The following is a 15,951-nucleotide window of genomic DNA, read 5'->3' as shown; positions in this document are numbered from 1 at the left end:
ATCAATCCGTTCGGAGGTGATTCGAGCCGTTCTTCATTGAATACTGTCAAATGGGAGAAGCTGATACTCGGGAGCACCCGCCCAGAGGCGAGAACCCTTCTCCATGTGAAAGACTTGTGTCTTCTTTCCTTCTCTTACATTTCTTGAGTCAATTTTTTTTAATACGGGATCGTACGGGTCGTATGACGTCGTCGTTATTATATCCAGGATTTGTAAAAGTAGGCTTTGGTGACATTGAGCAATTTTTCTAAGCAAATAATTGACTTTTCATAATAATACAGCGACAATACAATCACAATTAGGAAATAACAATTTCCTAATTGTGATTTTCATGTCAAAGAAAATTTCTATTAATCTATTGCGGGTAAAATAAAAGAATTTATAGGCCTATTAATATTTAATAAAACATTAACTGCATCCATTACATCAATACGGCTTCTCATTTGTATGTGTTCTATAATGTCTTTGCAAATTACTAGAAGTAAGGAAATTTTTACAGCATATGTTACATGAATAGGGTCTCTCACCGTTATGTGTTCTAATATGTGATTTCAATGCACCAGATTGATGGAATTTTTTACCACACATGTAACACGAATAATTTTTTTCACCCATATGCATACTAATGTGTAACTGTAAATGACAAGATTGATTGAAACTCTTACCACAAATACTACATGAAAATGGCTTTTCACCGGTATGTGTTCTAAAATGTATTTTCAGTGTACCCGCTTGATGGAAACTTTTACCACATATGTTACATGAATATAGTTTTTCTCCGGTATGTATTTTCATATGTATTTTCAATGTATTCGATGTTTTGAATACATTGCCGCATACATTGCATGAATACGGTTTTTCATTGGTATGCACAGTCTGGTGTGCTCTTAAACAATTGACGTCTGTTGTAAGATCACCTGCACTTTCTTTGCTTCTGGCACTGACTATTTTCTTCCCAGTTTTTCTTTTTATTTCTGCTTCAACTGTAATATATAAAATCAAATTAACATGAACATGTTAAAAAATCAACTTGCTTGATTTCTCACTTGAAGATGAATGATCGGATCTTTTAAGGTAAAGAAATATAATGTTACATCAGGATATATTAATAAATTAAAAAAAATCCTTTGATATAAAAGAGATGCGAATATTTCTATGATCGAATTTGGACTGCTCAATCAAAAATAGCCGCCCCCTATCTTTACTTATTCGTAAATTTATAATAATCATTGTAACAATATGGATATCATTACCAAGGTTGACAAGATAAGAAAATTATGAATTTGGCAACACTTTTTAAGTCCCAGATGGTCGCTGCGGAAAATAATCTATCCAACATGTAGGATCATTTTTAAAATTGAAATGTGCACAGTATGGATATCGTTTCTATACTTCTCTGGGTGACTGAGATTGATTTCTAAATTATTATTTGACATTTTCTTCATTGTTTTTTTTCATAACTTGCGCTACTTGCAAAATTATAATTGTGTTATCATTATCTGGTAACTTATCATCATCCATATCTATCTCATCCTTACATTCCTGTTTAATGAATTGTTCATCTGGCACATTATCTTTGTTCAGTTGTTGGTCATCAATATCACACTCCGGCAGATTGAACCTTTCTGAAAAAATGTCCCCTCAATAACTTTACATTGATAGCAGTCTCAAACCATGAGCCATTCCATGAACAATTCTAAGTTTCACAACTAGAAAATGTGAGATACAGTGTCGAACGCCTTAGAGAGATCTAGAAATACCCCAATACATCTTTGGTTAGATCTAAATCTAATCTGCAGCGTCCAGCAATTATTCGGCTGCCTATCGGTCTTAAAAGGAATAAAATTCTAAAAATATTCTCAACACCTTTGAGAAGTCTTGGATTTTTTTTGGTGTAACTACAAAGTCAAGATGTTCACTTGATGGTAAATGGATATCTCCTGCATATTACAACAGAATCACAAGAATCTTGGTGTTTTCAAGAAGCCTGAACGGCACCGCAATAACTCTCGTCACCAAGAGATATACAATTTTAGGTCCCAGTAGTCCACTTATTTCACTCACTAGAATCATTGGATTCCGTCATCTCAAAGTGGTGCTTGCTTTGGTTTCTGTCCCAGTTATGTAGTTGGGGCAGGCCTGTTGTTTTTTAAACACCCCACGGAATGCTCAGGTTTTTGTGGGAGGTCTTTATATAGCTTTCTCAGCTACGTATTTTTATTGTGTCATTCTAAAATTCAAATTTTTGGGTCAAATCTACTGGAGATTTGACCCTAAAAGTTCACGTAGAGGATTTGGAGCTAATTGTGGTAAATTCTAAGTCTGATAACATCACACACATAGATAGTTCACACTTACAGATATTGAGTTATAAGAAAATATTAGCTTGGAGTTTTGATGCCAGTGCACACATTTTGTCAACTTTGGAATCTAGAGTCATTAAGGCTGCGTGGCTATCTGACTGAATCGGAAAGTACTATCTATAATCCAGCTAATACCCAGTGTGTGTCAATTTTAATTGAGATCTGTTCAACCGTTATGTGTGATTGCTTTTCTCGTGCGTTTGAAACTGTAAGCCATCCAATACTTCTTTCCAAGCTAGCTTACTACGGTGTCGACAGCGCCTCATTAAAATGGTTTTCCAGTTACTTAAGTGGGCGTTCGCAACGGGTCGAAATCACTGATGCTAAACATTATTCGAGAGCTTGTTCGGTTACTAGAGGAGTGCCGCAAGGCTCAATTCTGGGGCCAATCCTTTTTATTTTGTATTGCACGGATATAACAAGTAGTTTCCGGAACTGTAAATTTCATATTTATGCTGACGACCCCCAAGCGTATATTAACTTTAATCCTAACGATACTAAAACAGCAGTTTTTAAACTAAACGAAGATCTGGATAGAATTGATTTATGGTCTCATAGAAAGGTTCAAAAACTCAAATACAAGTAATTAGTGATAATTCACCTGTTGTTAGTATTTCGGGTAATAGTATTGACCGGGTCGATGAAGCTCGGAATTTGGGTGTTTTGATGGATGGCAGACTGCAAATTCATAACCATGTGCTTGAGACTGTTAAAAGCTGTTACTACAGGTTAAAAGTTTTGTATAACGTACGGCAATATTTAAGCGAGGAACTTAGGATTCTGTTATGCGAAAGCTTAATATTGTCTAAACTTAATTAAGGTTAAGTTAGGTTAAGACTCTACTATTGGCGAGTGTCTTCTGTCTAAAACTAAAAAAAAATATTCAGCAAGTACAGAATGCATGTGCACGCTTTAGCTTTTATATCCCTCGTAGAGTCCACATTACCTCTTACCTTAATCGCAGTAACCTAATGAACATGAATTTGCGCCGGTTTCATTTTGCCACTTTGCTTTTTAAAATTATCCGTACTCCACCACTACCACCTTATTTGTTCCACAAATTGGAGGTCTCACGACGTCAGGTGCATATGGCTACACGTTTGGTTTGCCCAAAACACCGTACAGTTGTACGGTGTTGCATTTCGTGGCAGCTTTCGGTGTGCTACCACGAAGTGTTGGAATAATATCCCTCCTTCGATACAGAACTGCGTTTGTTTTGTGTGGCAATGGCATGTTTAAATCAAGTTTAATTGTATTGTTCAGGAAAAAAAATTGCTTTAGTTTTAATTTTAGATCCGAGTTTCACCATTTTTTGGTGCTCTGTGCTCATAGATAATTAATAGTTTGTACACCTTCGTGTGATAGGACTGCGCGTTAGTAGCGCTCTCTGGGTTTCCACGGAAGACCAGCGTTGTGGATTCTTTCGAAACCACAACTATGCTGAGTTGGGGGCCCATTGGCGTCATTAGATCATAATTAGATTAGTACAACTTTAAGAACTATTATCAGAATGTATAATGACGTCAATAAACATTTTTTCTTTCTTCCTTTCTTGATTGACAAATAAATAAGCGTTGGGGTCACCTGAAGCTATAAGTTATCACTGCCGCCTACATTCTCTTGTAACACCCAAGGAATCAATGGAGCGTTGCCAGCCTTTTAGGTGTACGCACTTTTTTTGAAGGTACCCATGTTGTACCGTCCGGGAAACATCATACAAGGAAGCTAATTCCACAGCTTGGTTGTATGTGCACAAAGTTCCTTGAAAACCGAACTGTAGGGGAACGCCAGTCATCCAGACGGTGGGGATGATATCCTTTACCAAAATTTACCCCACCGCAAAAACAGAAGCCGGCTGAGTTTCTTGTGCCGTTCTTCTCAACTATGAGGCATACATTTTGGAATTTGGAGATTTTGAAGTTTAATAAGTGATTTAATATCTTATACTTATACTATTGATAAAAAAAATTGAATTCTATACATATTTATTTTTACAGGACAACATCTGTTGTTTCTATTAGTTAGTTACAAAGCAGTTTTTGATTTATAATATATTTTTATGTCTCAAAATTAATATGGTTAAGTTAGATAACTTCAATCTTTAATTACCTGGTAACTGATGCTCCTCCACTACCATCTCTTCTTCACACTCTGGTTTTATGAATGGTTCATCTTTCACTGTGCCTTTATTGAGTTGTGAGTCGACACCTGTATGTTCTTCTGGGATATTGAAGGATTCTAAAAATTATAACATTAATAAGTAAATGACACCTTAAGTAAAAGTAATTTGCTTGAACAGTTGTCGAGTTATTCTCATTAACGAATTTCGTATTGGGTTTAGCGTAAATACCTTGTTTTCTTATGTATGCAACATTATACGGTCCAGATTCCCTTACGACAGTAGGTATCAGATTCTATCACTCCGAAAATAACAAAATTTTAATCGAATAAGACAACGCGGTGCGGGTTAAAGGCAAATAAACAGAAGTCATTAATTACCATGTAATCCATTTTTCACATCATCAAACTCGTTCTTGCCTTAATCTTTAATTATTTGTTTATTTTGCAAAGTATTTATGTTAAGTTCCATCGCATGGTGTACAGACAGATTGTAGAAAGCTTTGTTTTTTAAATTAGGCTCCACCTGAAATTTAAAGAAATGAAATTAATATTTAAAAAAAATGTGTCTGTGCTTGTGTTTTTGTGTGTTAATGAAAATAAGGGTCGAGGCGAGCAAGACGTTCGGGTGATGGTAATTCATACGCCCTGCCCATTACAATGCAGTGTCGCTCAGAATTCTTGAAATACGCAAAAATTCTGAGCGGCACTACAACAGCGCTGGTCACCTGGAAACATAAGATGTCAAGTCTGATTTAACCACCCAGTAATTTCACTAGCTGCGGCGCCCTTCAGACCGAAACCCAATGCTTACACATTACTGCTACACGGCAGAAATAGGCGCCGTTGTGGTACCCATAATCTAGCCGGCCTCCTGTGCAAAGGAGCCTCCCACTGGCCTTCTGATACATTCACTCAAATCATCTTAATTATAAGCAATCTATTGCTACACATAAAATAATTCGCATTGACAGAACGCAGCGTGAGCGCCAATTCGCTTGGGTTAAAGTGGGTGTGTATTTAATAATTGTTAATTAAAAAAGAAATTTATACACGATATTTAAATATTTATACTATGATCACTTCACTTATTAAAAAATTACAGGCTGACGAAAAGCATTAAATGAAATCACATCTTAAATTGCTCCATCAGCTTAGGAGTTACAATATAACATACGCACAAACACATAATAACTGTATCCTTCTCTTGGCCTCTTTTGCTCTCTTGCGCCCTTCGGACCGAAACAGAGTAATGCTTACACATTACCGCTTCACAGCAGAAATAGGCGCCGTTGTGGTACCCATAATCTAGCCGGCATCCTGTGCAAAGGAGCCTCCCACTGGTAAAAGGTATAAATTTCAAGGAGACCGTTGACTTACACTAATGTCGACCATGACATACCGAGCCTGAATGACATGATAAATTGTTTGCAAAAGTTTGCTATTTTCCTAATCGTGTATTCCTGACACACAAGAATATTTCAATTCAAACCACATTCTATCATTACAATAAAGCCTTTTATTCAACAGTAAGTAATATACTTTCTTATATCTAAGTTATATAAACCCCCAGGTTCTCTTCATCTGATTGCCAAATGACAAAGGCCTCCTCCAACCTTTTCCACTCATTTCTATAGTTGGCAACCCGGCTACAGGTCACTCCTGCGAATTTGGTCAGAGTCCTCGCATCTTTGGACGTGTACATTCTACCACCCCTCAAAAATACCAAAGCAGCACAAGAAAATTGTAAATGCACCCTGGTTTACTCGCAGCGACTAGATACATCATTATCTGAACATGCCCACAATAAAGGAGGAAATAAAAAAAACATACTGCGGCTACAGAGAACACCTGGCCACTCACCCAAATTCCTTAGCTACTAAACAACTTGCAACTTCTCAAGCTGAGAGAAGACTAAAAAGAAAGCAAGTCTCGAATAAGGGCTGATCGAAGCAATGGAATACATAAACCAAATATTTAAACTAAACTCTAAGGAACTGATTATAGTTTTTACCAACCGATGGCAGCTAAGATAAACACAAAAAAAGGCTACACAAAGTTGAACAAGTCATTGGGTGAAGTAAGGAGTGGCTGTTAGAGATGGACTAGCAAGGGAATACTGTCATCATCATTAGCTGGAAGACGTCTACTGCTGGACAAAGGCCTTCCCCAAATAACTCCACCACGATCATCGGTCCATCTTGTGTGGTGCCTAAAACTGAACCTCACAGAAAAACAAGAATACTGTACGTACCTGGAAATGTATGTACTGTATCATCAGTATTTGAGCCTGTATTACTTGTTTCCTCAGCATGTTAAACTTAAGTAACAATGAAGTACAAATGTAACATGTGTAGATGGACAACTTGTTTGACTCCTGAAAAAGAACAAAATACATTGCATTTTTTTTTTATGGAATAGGAGGACGAACGAGCGTACGGGTCACCTGGTGTTAAGTGATCACCACCACCCACATTCTCTTGCAATACCAGAGGAATCACAAGAGCGTTGCCGGCCTTTAAATTACCATAAAATTTCCGTCTAAAATCAAGGGAAGGATATAGAAATGTAGAATGTGTAAGTTTGCCCTGTGCTTCCCCGGGGCGTAAAAAGAATAGGGTAGTCCCAGGTCCTAGGGTGTCGTAAGAGGCGACTACGGGCTTATTGAAAGTGGGAGAGTCACGCTACCGTCTTTTGACGTCAGCACAATCGGGCCAGACGCGTCCGGGTTACTTACTACACTCGCACAGAATAAGGGCGTGAAGTAGCGGCCTAGTGCCGCTGTGTTTCGCATAGGTTAGTGTCGAGGACCGGAGGCCGCGGTGTCAGAGCTCTATGCCTGAAGTACAGTTCAGACAGAAAACTGTTAGGCGACCTCTGTTTTCGTTGGACGTCAGGAAGTCGAGCGGGCCGGATGGCATTTCTCCAATCGTGCTTAGAACGTGTGCCCCCGAGTGACGCCGGTGCTAACGCGTTTATTCCGGCACTCTTATTCCAAAGGCGTAGTCCCTGACTCATGGAAGTCAGCCCTTGTCCATTCGATCCAAAAAAAGGAGACAGTTCGGATCCGGCAAACTACAGGCCTATTGCTATAACCTCCCTGCTCTCTAAAATCATGGAGAGCATAATTAGCCGCCAACTTCTGGTATACCTAGAGGGTCACCAGTTGATCAACGACCGACAAGACGGCTTTCACCATGGTCGGTCGGCAGGTGATCTTCTGGTATACCTAACACATAGATGGGCGGCGGCTATTGAAAGCAAGGGGGAAGGCCTGGCAGTTAGCCTGGATATACCGAAGGGCTATTGATCGTGTATGGCACAAGGCGCTCCTCTCAAAACTTCCATCATTTGGGCTTCCCGAGAGCTTATGCAAGTAGACCCCCAGCTTCCTCACTGAGCGCAGCATTCAAGTCGTTGTCGACGGCTTTTGCTCGAATCCCAAGCCCGTGAACGCTGGAGTGCCCCAAGGCTGTGTGCTATCTCCCACGCTGTTTCTTCTGCATATCAATGATATGTTGGACACCTCCAACATACATTGCTATGCAGACGACAGCACTGGTGATGCCGTATACACGGGCCATGCAGGTCTCTCTCGGGAAAACGTCGACCAGTGCCGGGAGAAACTTGTGTCTTCTATCGAGTCCTCTCTCGAGAACGTCGCGGAATGGGGTAAATTGAACCTCGTCCAATTTAACCCCCAGAAGACTCAAGTTTGCGCGTTTACCACTAAAAAAACCCCATTTGTCATATCACCGCTCTAAGATAACAATTCCCTTAAAGCCTCGCCTAGTATCGGAATACTGAGTCTCGAAATCTCGAGCGATTGCCAATTCCGTGGCCATCTGGAGGGCAAAGCCAAATTGGCTTCGAAGAAGCTGGGCGTCATCAATAGAGCACGGCAATACTTCAAGCCGGCCCATATTCTAGCGCTCTACAAAGCGCAGGTCCGGCCACACATGGAGTATTGCTGTCATCTCTGGTCTGGCGCACTCCAGTATCAGCTCCATCCATTTGACTGCGTGCAACGCAGAGCAGCTCTCAATTGTCGGGGACCCAGTGCTCTGTGAACGGGTGGATCACTTGGCGTTGCGTAGAGACGTCGCTTCATTATGTATCTTCTACCGCATTTATCACGGGGAGTGTTCCGAAGAGCTGTTCAAACTGATTCCTGCCGCCGAATTCCACCTTCGCACGACAAGTTAGGATATCATCCCCACCATCTTGATGTGTTGCAGTCCACCACAGTGCGGTTTTCAAGGAGCTTTCTTCCAGGTACTACAAAGCTGTGGAATGAGCTTCCTTATGCGGTGTTTCCGCGACGATACGACATGGGTACCTTCAAAAAAAGCGCATAATCATTCCTTAAAGGCTGGCAACGCTCCTGTGATTCCTCTGGTGTTGCAAGAGATTGTGGGTGGCGGTGATCACTTAACAGCAGGTGACCCGTACGCTCGTTTGTCCTCCTATTCCATAGAACAAAAAAAAAGTATTATAGGGTACAGAATGCTATATCTCCTTTCCCTGGTTTTTACTCCAGATTTAGAAAAATAAGATTAAGTTTTAAGTAACACTCTTAACCAAAGGTGTGCATTGGATTTCTAGCAAGGCACTGTAGCTCTAACTATTAGTAGTTGAGCCTGGAGATTGCTTACTGTAGGTATTTAGGAAATTTATGAGTGGGGATTCAATAGAAGTTAGTTATAAAATAACAACCTAATTAAAATAAATTAACTTTAACACTATATTTATTTAGGTCCATAACAAGGTAGGCACTGCCTAATTGCCTATATGAGATGCACACCCCTGCTTTTAACACTAGCATTACTTTTTATTTATATAATATCAATGTATTTTTTTGAGTTATTTTCTAATTTTGCTAACATCTTGTAGATTTGTTTCAATTTTAATTATAAAGCTGTTGTGTATAGACACTGATCATTACTGTTATAACTGAAACACTGGCTACACTATTACTTATAACTTGGTAGCTGATCTCAACCTGACTTGACATTGGCTCAGTTGGGGTGACCTTTCCACAAAAGCCACAATATATATAATTTTTACCAGTGGGAGGCTCTTTTGCACAGTATGCCGGCTAGATTATGGGTACCACAATGGGGCCTATTTCTGCTGTAAAGCCGTAATGTGTAAACATTCTTGTGTTTCGGTCTGAAGGGCACCATAGCTAGTGAAATTACTGAGCAAATGCAACTTAACATGTCTTAAGGTGACATGCGCAGTTGTTGTGCCAATCAGAATTTTTGGGTTTTTTAAGAATTGTGAGAATGGAACCCAACAATATCTGTTGACAAATAAAACTACACTCTGCAGCCCTTGGCCACTCTAGTTGCCATAAACAAATTTCTTGTCACAGTCCTGCACTTCTCTAATTTGTAAGAGAAAATTATGAAACTTTTTCTGTTCCATTCTACCAAACTACAAAATGCCAGTGTTTTTTATATGAGAAAATGTGATGAAAAAGCCATTTCTACATGGAATTGATTCACTTTAAGACATAAGATATTTTAATTTGTAATTTTGCTAGCTATGACACCCTTCAAAGCAAAACCCTACAATACTTGCACATTACTGCTTTACGACACATGCTACAGCCTCCCACTGGATATAAATGTTAACAACACTATTTCTATGGTAGTGATGGTTGTATTGAAGTTGGAACTGAAGTATATGGTGAATGTTATGAATTCTTATCATTAAGTACTTAAGTTTACATTAATTATTTAGTTAATTAAATCTTTCAAGATAATTATTATTTAATAATTTGGTGTTGTAGTATTAAATTTTATATTTATTATAAGATAAAGGCTGTTTGAAAAATTTTAAACAAATTGATCCTGGTTATTGCAGAAATTTTCTAATTATTTTAATAACCATTAAACTCAACACCATCTAAATAAAATCTTTGATCAGAAGGCTTTAATAGAAAACTTCGGTCGCGCAAGTACGTCCGTACTTTTGGGTTGCGATTAGGATATTATATATTTTTGTCAAGTGGCTACCTATATATTAAGAAATAATATGAGGAATTAATGATTATTTAGTAGATAAAACTGGAGTTATTACTTACTTTTATACCTGTTAAAAAATTATAAACACCTCGCAAGTCTAAATGGTTATTTATACAATACATTTTATCACTTTTATTTAAACATATCCAACACAAACTATCTGCCATCTTGACGCAATTTTCAACCTGGAAAATATTTGTAAATTATGATTTGTAAACAAGACTTCGTATCATTTTGACAATTTGAATTTCTTTTTTAATTTCACTCCTTTTTGGAGACTTTGGCTCGCACATTCCATGCATCCGCTAGTTTTCTTTCATCGATTCACATTGCAAGTTTTCTTGTATGTTCTACTTCAAAGGCACCCTATATATTATTATACTCTTTGTTCAAAGGGTTTTTATTTATTTTAAAGTAGGGAAACGAATCACGTTACAAAAAAGTACAACACAAGAATTTTGATATTGGATATGGTTAAGATACATGTTAATGTAAATAAATATATACAAAAAAAAATAGATGAATACATTATTAACAATTTAATATTATTGCTATAAATATATCTAGAGTGTATACTATACAATATGGGATCAACGGAACTCAGGAGGGTTTTTATAGAAGTGGGGAAAGGGACACGGATGGATATCAAACTATCTAGAAAGGAAGTTCGGTCATATTTAGGACAGAAAAAGAATAAGTGACACAGATCCCCAAAGTCATATCGCATTCACATTGTGGACTATCTATAATATGAAACCTTGCAAGGTGGGCCGGACAAGTGGTGTGTCCAAGGCGCATTCTTATCAATATGGTGGTAACGATTTTATCAAGTTTAATGACAGAGAACCATGACTTGTTAGGAAGGAATTATTTGTTGAATTTCGCCAATAATTTTTTCTTTAACTTGGCCACTTTCTGCCCAGACTTTACCAAAGGAGGCGCTGAGATAAAGAACAGCTAAATCCTGAGTATATATTTTAAAGGGGAATTTGTCACCACAAACCATAGCTTCATTTGCAAGTGTGTCGGCTGTTTCATTGCCTATTATTCCACAGTGGCTAGGTATCGAGACAAAACTGACTGAAAGAACTTTTATTGAATACTTAAACTTTACTTCAAATGTCTGCTATAATAGGAAAAAATGATTTTGATTTGAAGGGAAATCGCAGAAGTACCTGTAAAGCACTCTTAGAATCACATAAAATTAAACTATTATTAAGTTTACAAAGTAAAACATATTCTAATCCTTTGGCGATGCCAAGACATTCTCCAATCCATCATCAGCAGTAAAAACTGACGTGTTAGATGGGCATTTTATTTTTTGGACAATATTATATTAGGCATGATAAACTCCTACTCCTACAAAATATTCTGACTTGTGTTTTGACGCATCAGTATAAATATGATGCCATCCTGGCCAGTTTTCTTTAATAACAGAATTAAAATAATTATTGGCATTATATTTTTCAATATTTGCAATATAATGAACAGACGGAATGGTAGATAAGGCTTCATATTTACATTTAAATAAATCAAGCTTTGGAGATGAATCGATTTATACCTCAAATAACTTTTTACCAAACAAGGGAGTGGCTTGTTATTCCAATAACTTGATGATTCAATGAGATCCGTGAGAGTATTTAATTTGGTTATCAAATGGCTATTTGAAAATTGTAAAACACGAAAAAATAGACGATCAGACAAAAACTGGCGCCTTAAAGGAAGCGGGGGTTCGTTACACTCTACTTGTAAAGGACTAGATTTCATGGCTCCAGTTTTTATTCTCATAGCTTTTGATTGGATAGAATATAGTTTTCTTAGACCTGCTAAATTACAGGGCTCTAACAAGAAGGTTCCGTAATCAAGGATACTCCGTACTGTAGCATTGTAAAGTAGCTTCAGGGAAAATGGATGTGCACCCCACCAAACACCAGAGAGGCAACTCATTAAATTAAGAAGCTTTTAACATTTAGTAACTACGTATTCACAATGAGCCATTCCTATCAGTTTTGAAACTAAAACGACTCCCAAAAACTTGACATGGTTATTAGTTGCTATTCGACGATTATCGTAAAATATCGAAATTGGAGGATGTAAACGTTGACGCGTGAAGATAACTACCGAACTTTTAAGAGGTGAAATGCTGAGACCATTTTCATCCATCCAAAGTTTTAAACAATCTAAGGAATTTGATATTTGGCTACATAATTAACTAAATGTGAAACCCATGGCATATGTTACTAAATCATCAGCATATTGAAGCATGTTAATAGGATTCGGAAGTGAAGATTCCAAGTCATGAGTATATAGGTTAAAAAGTATCGGACTACTCAGTCCTTGTGGAAGTCCTTTCCACGCAAGTCTACTCTGATCCCGTTGTTGGTCAAGTTTTATTGTTTTAAATGACAGAATATTTATAATAAAGTTAGTTAGAATATCCGGAATAGCAAGTTTATTCATTTTATATTGAAGAATATGCGGATTGACATTATCATAAGCTGATTGCAAGTCTAAAAAGACTGCAATAGCTGATTCATTACGTGTAAAAGCCAGTCATATATCTGTCGTAAAAGTACCCACACTATCCAAAGTGCTCCTACCTTTCCTGAATCCAAACTGTGATACGGGTTGTATTCCACGATTTTCAATGAACCATTCAAGACAATTTTTTACCAAATTCTCAGCAACTTTTGCGATTACAGGTTTGGAGATTAAATAAAACGACTCCTTGAGTAGTATGAAGAATGTGAGGAATATGTGGAATATATATTTTACTTCAGTTACACGATATATATACAAAATCCTTAAAACTAGTTAACCAATTACAATAATTATTACTTAAAAAATATTTACAAGTTTAGAAATTACACACCAATACTAAAGCTTACATTTTGACTAATAGTTAAACGTTTAATTCAATAAGAATTGAGAATAATATTATGTGTTCTATCTCGCTCTAAAACTAATGCTATCGCAGTGAGCCGGCCAGCGAGCGCTTGTGTAAACTCGCGTCGATGCTCGATCGGCAGATGACAATGAGCACCCACTCCTGTCGCTCATTGATTAAAATTTAATTAATAGTGATCTGTGATCGACGCGCTTTAGTAGAGTACGCTCGGCCTTGCTGTGAGGTTGTGTAACGCGGAGCGTATATATGACTGGTCACCTGAGTATGTCTGCGGTTTTCGAGAGAACGTGACGATGCATGTACTTCGACAACTGGTGATCTGCATGATTCTATGCCTTGGTGTACAGCATTATGAAATGGTTCTTATAAGAGCTAATATTACGGTATTTAAAATAATATGTTCTTTTAAAAACGAATCTTTCGGCATACGCTTATTACAGTTAATATGCACGATTTATATTTCCACGATCTATAATGCTACGAAGGTATTAGACATTTGTATTAATTAATGTTATTGGTTGTAGGTACAGCTACACAGGTGATAATGCTATTGGGCGATATGATGATGCTAGACTCGGTGACTTGTCTGGCTTAAGAATGGGAATAATAATTTGCGATTTCCAAGAAGGTGCAACATTGCCCGACAGAATTATTTTATTAATTAAATCCAAGTAATACTGAAGAGAAGCTTGACTAAGGTTTACTAAAAAAGAATATGGAATACCATCTTCACCTGGGGCAGAGTCTTTGATCGAAGTTAAAGCACTTTGTAGTTCTTGCATAGTGAAGGTAGAATTAATGATACATTGGTTTTGGAAGATGTACGAAGCAATATTACTATAAAAAAGGTTGTGTTCCGGAACTGAAGGGGGAGCTAGACGATAAATGTTTCACTTAAATTTGGAGCTAATGATATAATACGATTATCACAGATACCATTTCTAAATCGTCTTATATTTTGCCAAACAATAGATGGATTAACATGAGGAGAAATAGATGGGCAAAATTTTTACCATCCCTGTTTGCGTGCACTTGATATAGCATCAGACACGGCGCTAAAATTCTCGTCTGACATGTCTCTATTGTACCGTTTCTCAGCCCCTTCATTAATTAACTATTTCAGTACATTCTTTATCCCACCAAGGTGGAGAAGGGATATGGCGACTAGGTGACTTTTTCAAAGGGAATGTTTGATCTGCAGCTTGTAGTAGTGCACTTATTAACTCCATGCGATAAATTGGGTAAATTCGAAATATTAAGGTCTACGGCTCTTTTAAATTTATCCCATAATTTGTCATTTTTGAGTTTATATTTTAAACGTGGCTTTCTGTAAGAATTCTGTAAGTAACGCGAATCATTAGTCGGAAATGAAACAACAATTGGGAAATGATCACTTCCATGTGAGCTTGATAACGTATGCCATGTCATACATGAAGCTAAACTTGGTGAAGAAAGAGAAAGATCTATTGCACTAATATTTTCGTTTGGTCCTGTGCGTCTGGTAGGAGCACCAGAATTAAGTATACAAATATTATGAGAATCAAGTATGTCTAACAATATGTAGAGATAGAACATCCCCAAGAAATATGATGGACTATTTGGCTGTGACTGATGAGATGAATGAGGGCGAGTTGAGGTGGACTGGAGTATTATAAGAAACTGATGTTCTTCCTGCTATATAAGCATAGGATTTATTAATAGGAGGAATCAATTTTGCTGCTTCCCCATATGAGATGCATTTTTGTACCATAGAAATTTTAATTTGTTTTTGACTACTAATAGCAAAATGATTACTTGAGCAATAGCAACAAGTAACATTCTTCTCATTTCCAATACAAGAGTCACCAGTGTGTTCAGAACCGCATTTGTAACATTTACATTTTGATCGGCATTGCAATTTCGTATGTCCAAATCGACAACAATTGAAACATTGTATAGTAGATCTGTACACATACCTAATGTGTATAGCTCTACTGGTAAGGAATTAAAACAAACGAATATACATTCCGTGAGGACCTGGCCATCGAATGTCAGAACAACATTTTGAGTAGGTTTCCAGACAGGAGAACCCTCCATTATAGTCTTATAATTTATTCGGCTAACCTTGAGAACCTTACCACAACCACTAGGCACTGACACATTTTCAATAACATCCTCAATTGACCAGTCCGAGGGCACTCCTCGTACAAACCCCATGCGCATTATTTGGAATGATGGAATAAATGCTTCCAAGTTCATCTTTTCTAAGTTGGAATTATCAATGAAGGTGTTAGCATCAGTTAAACTTGAGAAAGATAAAGACATTCTGTTCCTACCTATCAGGTCAGAGGTCAAGTCAGGCGGCTTGTTCATATTATGATATACATAAAAACTTACCTGGACTCTAGCTAAACACTAAAACTATTATATTAACACTAAATATAAATATAACTTACACTAATAAACTATACTAATAGTGATAAAATCAAAAATGAAAATTCAGCGAAAGAAAAAACGACCAATCGATTCAACGTTTCCCGAGGTTTTTCGA

The sequence above is a fragment of the Leptidea sinapis genome, chromosome 2 (genome assembly GCF_905404315.1).
Source record: "Leptidea sinapis chromosome 2, ilLepSina1.1, whole genome shotgun sequence".
Classification (NCBI taxonomy): domain Eukaryota; kingdom Metazoa; phylum Arthropoda; class Insecta; order Lepidoptera; family Pieridae; genus Leptidea; species Leptidea sinapis.
The sequence above is the reverse complement of the archived record's forward strand: the minus strand, read 5'-3'. Positions refer to the sequence as shown.